The following is a 6,000-nucleotide window of genomic DNA, read 5'->3' on the forward strand; positions in this document are numbered from 1 at the left end:
AAGCTAAAAGGAAAAGAAAATTTTAGTCCAAATTCCTACTATTCCAAAGCTCAGAACCGAATGACTAGTTTCAGTCCAAACGTCAACGCTAACAACCAATCGTCAACTTTCGGTTCCAACAACACTCAGAACCGAAAGTCAAGTTTCGATCAAAAGTTTAGTTTCGGTCCTTCCAACTCCTAAAGAAAATTCAATTCAGTGAAGGACATCAAAGGAAAGGGAAAACTTGATTTTGATTTTAATATCAAAAATAAGAAAAAGTCAGCTAACCCTACGATTCAAAAGAAAACACCAAGACCATCTAACAACACACCATCGAATACACCAAAATTTAAACAAGATAAAACCAAAATCAAGGTGTATACCATCAAAAGAAAAGATCAATCCACTCTAATAAAAAGAACTTATATGGTTGATGTTTCTACTGCAATTCCTTTTTCTGTGAAAAACCCACAAGGACCCAAGAAACTTTGGGTTTCTAAATCTGTTGGATTTTGAACATTCTAACACTCCTAAGTGTACATGCAACCCTAAATACCTTGGATCTATGTTTTCTCTATTATACATGCAAATATTAACTTTCCAAGGTATTCATCCTTACTAGCATAATGACATTGATTCATATGAATATATCAAGTTAGAATTACATACCTCTTTGATGTAGAATGTCTTCATGAAGCTTGAGTGCCTAGTGCCCCAAGTATGACACCTCAAATGGTTCACACAACACCAAATACACTTAGAATAACTTGAGAAAATATACACACTTCATGAAAATCGGCTAGCCCTTTCACATATACTCTAGTGCCGATTTTATCAACAATAAGATGCTTATATAGTTAGTGACAATTAAGGTGAACCCTAATTGTCATGGCTTTCCATTTCCATGGATCCATGGGTTCAAATATACCATGGAACATCCATGAAGCATCTTATGGGTTTTAGCCCAACTTGACAATCCATGAAGCATTAGCCCACTATACAAGTATGGATGATTTACACAATCAACCCATATATTTAATTAGTCTTCTTTTGATCACTTAATTAATCCTAGATTAATTCTTGATCAATACTAATTAAATAATCTTATTAATATATTAGAACTTATAATATATTAATAAACCTTAAGTGTTATTTCTTTCATTATAGTCTATGCAAATGCTTGATGCCATGCAACCCAAATGGACCATGCCGGGTCGGGTCAAGTCTTACCAATTATAGTTATGGACTTAGACATTAATCCAACAGTCTCCCACTTGGATAAGTCTAAAACTATTATTGCAAGTATGACTTCAAGAACCGACTAGCAATCGTAGCTCTCAAAAGCTTCTGTCGAACTCTGATCTTGCCGATGATCTCTGACCTTTGTCAATGACTTGTCCATTAGATATGTGATCGTATATTCCTCCATTCTAGATATCATAAGGATTGAGACATGGATTATAATCATTCTCTCTGTCCATTTGTTGTTTCCTGATTTCCGATTTATGACGACTGACTAATTGAACAAATCAAATCAGTCTAGGCCAGCCGAGCACTTACATTTTGTCATCACTAAATCATCGAGGGGCCCACAGATATCGCTTTTATCCCATTAAGGGTAAAAGGAATGGATAAACTTTGACTCATATGCTTGTACTGACTACTTGTTTAATCATACACAAAGACACGTTTTATAACATCGAGTTACCAAAATGTTTTCGTGTAATCAATGTATAACCAACCCCTAGTCAACAACTCATATCTCTAGGTTTGAAGAATATAAGATATTATCGTCTCATGATTCACTCGTGATAAAATACATGAAGTGATTCAAATGAGCGTGGGTTGAATCCAATACTCAGAACTTATGACCACTCATGAATGTTGTAGCAACCATTGCTATGTCTAATGCACCTTAGACAAATCTTACAAGCCATATTTATAACAATCTTGATTCATATCTACTTCCAACATATGACCGACTGTGGATGGTTTGAATAAAATAATTATTCTGGAAGTCAAAGCATGCAAAGTGAAACACAAGACTAATACTAATCCTATATGGCCTCAACACTTTGATAGTAAATAAAAATACCTTTTATCTAAGCACCATATTGATTACTCATTATTTAATGTTTCAATTTTATCAACTTAATACTTGAATTGAAGCAATATTCATGCCATGCACCAAGCATGCATACTATGTTCGTCCAAACAATAGCTATGCCATACTCCAAGTATGTACACTATGTTTACATATGGTCTTCTCTTTGTGAAATAGATCAATTGACAATATTTCAATGATGTTTATTTCACAATTCCAATCCTTCTTGTAAATGTAAGAATACCAAACTCTTGCCATTTACTATAATCTGTTAGATTCTAAACTTATATGCAATGATCCCCTTGTAATGACCACTACAAGAAAAAAGGCCTTTTACGACGCGCAAAATACGACGCTCATTGATCTATGTTACGCAAAGGAGAGTGACATTAGAAAAATGTCATCTCTTCAAAAAATTTAAAGATAGAAGACACGCATTATTGCGCGCCCTTAAATTAGTGTCTAAAAAAAACACGGAGGGCACCTATAATAAAATGCGCGTCGTCTAAGGGTGTCGCTTTATATTTTTTAATGGAACGCGCGTTCCATCCTTTAATAGTGGGGGAAAGGGGGAAATGAAATTCTGAAAAAATTAAAAACCCCGCCATGCTCTCCTCTACCTTCTTTCAATTGTTCTTCTCTCTCTCTCTCTCTCAATCAAATACCAAAAATTGACTATTGTTGGAACTAGGGTTCCGGTTCTTAGTGAAATCGAAGATTTTTTGGTCACCAGGCCATGAAATTGATCAAAGGGGTACAGTTTAGAGTGATTTCCATATCAAGTAGAACAGTAGCTCCATTAAAGTCAAGGTCTCGAAACTCCATGGTCAATCACCATCAACATTCTACTTCTTTATTTGTTCCAGAGGTTTGTCTTCCTTTATTACGAGTTTTATAACCTTTTTAATCAAACTCAATTATCCCTCGATACCTAATGTTATCTTTTGCGTTGTTGCTTCTGCTCTGTTCTTCTTGAAACCTCCCCACACTCTCATGTCGAAACATAATTTATGATATCAAGTTGGAAATCAATAGAAATGGCTATGAAGGTCGGTTGGGTTGGACGATTCTCTGGAGGATGAGAGAGATTTGGACATGGCAGATCGTAGGGCTACAGAGATTGAGCTTGATACCATGGAGGGTTTTGCGTCAAGGGAAAAGCTCCACCATCATCTCAACGACCAAGGTTGGTTAGGGTTTCTGTTTTTTCTTTTTCTCCTTCCCCAGTTGAAAATTCTCTTTGGTATGTGCTAGTTCTCTCTCCAGCTTCTCATTTTGAAAGATTAATTGTTAGTGGAAATAGGTTTTAGATTCATTGAAATGTTCTCTTTTGCTTCCTTTTCTCTAATGAGCATTATCTGTTCTATTTCATATCTAATTTATATGGTCTGATTCTCTTTTTGTTTATTGGGTTTTATGTGTTAATCTGTGATAAAAATAAGTTCACTTTTTTGTGCAGGTTTCTTGACTTGAAGTTTAGTTTGTCTATCATATTTAGAGATAATAAACGAGTCTCTAGGAGGTATGCAATGAGCTTTAAGTAGGTCAATTAATAGATCCCATGAATCCAAGTGCACCACTTGCATGAGTTGGATGAAGTTGTGGGTTACATGAGCCTGTGTTACCCTTTTGGGCTAACTGCCTCGGTTCTGTTTGGAAGACATCATAAGGCCATATTACAATCTCCAAAAAAAACTTTCCTTGTTCTTCTTTGCTTTAACTTCATCAGCCTCCAGATCTAATATTAATTTTTCTCTTAGATTCAGAAATTGATAAATCTCTTAAACAAGGTTTATCCCATTTTTTTCTTCAGTAGTGTAGAAAGACATGTTGCCAATGTATACGGTTGTTGAATTTTGGAGTGCGTGTTCATATTCTTATTGTGTTCCAGGAAACCTTTTGTCACAATACGCTGAAATCTTTGTTGGATCCTGTAACATTAACATAGGTAATGAATAGAATGCACACTGATAAGTGATATTGGTCATTTAGTAATTTTAAAAACAGGAAAAATATTGGATATTTCCTTGAACAGCAACGCCATTGCACCTTATCTGAAAATGAAGACAAGTAGTATATTGTGTTGTTACTCTCGAGTTAATAGTTACACATGCTTATAGAAACAAATCTGATGATGTTTAAATTAGTATGACTATCACATTTGTTGCATGAAATTATTCTTACAGAACCAACTCTGATGATGTTTAAATTAGATGAGAAGCTGAAGTTGATAGAATCTCGTCTGGAAAGAAAAGTATTTACTAAACCACCTCAATACTCAACCCCTTTTACATTGTTTTCATCATATTGTTACATATAACAAGATACACTTTTTGTTATTGTAGAATTGAGGGCCCACTTCAGGCTTACATCCTCGTTGACGTACATCACGTGATATTCCTCCGGTGTGGAGTTAAGAATTTGGGGGTTTCTTTCAAGAAGCAAGTAAAATGTACAGCAACTAAAGTTTACTTGGTCTCAAATTCTTCTTGCCCAGGTTGTTTTTCTTCCCTCATTGTACTTTTAGTTTTCCCGCATCTTCTTATAGTTCCGAGATGCTTTCCATGTGCTTATAAGCTTGCTGGTGTTTACAAACTTATTGGCACGCATAAACTCATTTATATCTTGTAATCAGCTTCATGTTTAATAAGAATATATATTGCGCATTTTGATTGTAGTCTGAGGCTTGTAAGGTTTTCAGGTCATATTGAATTAAAACTGCATAGGCTAAGTTGATGAACTGTTGTGAAGTGTATGTTGCTTTACGCTAATATATGTTTATGTTTTCAGGTTCCAATGGCTCCAAAACAGCCAAACACAGGACTCTTTGTGGGTCTAAATAAAGGGCATGTTGCCACCAAGAAGGAATTAGCACCTCGTCCTTCCGACAGAAAAGGGGTAAGTAAAAATCATGATATCTAAATTGTGTTGAGTTTCTTTTGGTTAAATTAATGGTTGTGTTTCTTTGGATTATATATAGAAAACAAGCATAAGATCACACTTCGTGAGAAACCTTATCATGTATATTTGAGATCTTTTGTCTTTAAAATAAAGGGCTTTGAATCATACCTTGAGCTATAGAACTCAAACGGAATCACAGGTGCCTATGATTCTGTTTTCCATCAGATCTATAGTCATATTGTAAAAATCATACCTTGAGCTATAGAACCCAAACGGACCCCAAACCAGTTCCCAAAGTTCACAAATTGAGTTGGCTAACTTTCTTAAGCAGGCCAACCTCACTGGTAAGGACTTTATCTATGTGCAAGAATGGAATCTTTGCTGTTAGGTCTGATTCGGGTCTGTTCTGATATGACATTTTGTTTTCATCATTTATAAGACTTGGAAAAGGATCCAGAGTGATTCCAAGTTTCTATATGTTCCTGATATTATGAATTTAAGATCTGGAGCAGATGGGGTGTTATTTCCAATTATAAATTGGTTAGAATTGATCCAGACTCCAGATTAGTGGGCAGTCACCAGCTTTTACTTGTGTTGTGATTGTCCACAATGTGAATTTTATATCCGGAGCTTGGGAAATGCTTTTCATTCAATTCCAACTCTGAGACTTTCATTTGTATGTCCTTTACTTCTCTGAATTTTGGTATGGACGAATTCTACTTACAAGTTGGGTAGAATTGGCCAACCTCACTTGACTGTCTTGTTGGAGACAGAAGTGATACACCTTTTTGTAAAATTCATATTTAATTCATCATTTGGAGTTAGAAGGAGTTCTTTATAGTTCTGGAATCCTGAATAATCATATTTTCCTATAAAATTTAGTTAAAGCTATGTTTCTGTTTTAGATTTTGGAGTAAATCCATTTTGAACAGCAGGTCTGTTTTAGAGACCTTGCTGTGATTACTCTTTTCTCAACTCATAGCTTCATTACTTCTCCTTTCTAACCTTTAGTC

Source organism: Lactuca sativa, chromosome 4, assembly GCF_002870075.4.
Source record: "Lactuca sativa cultivar Salinas chromosome 4, Lsat_Salinas_v11, whole genome shotgun sequence".
Classification (NCBI taxonomy): Eukaryota; Viridiplantae; Streptophyta; class Magnoliopsida; order Asterales; family Asteraceae; genus Lactuca; species Lactuca sativa.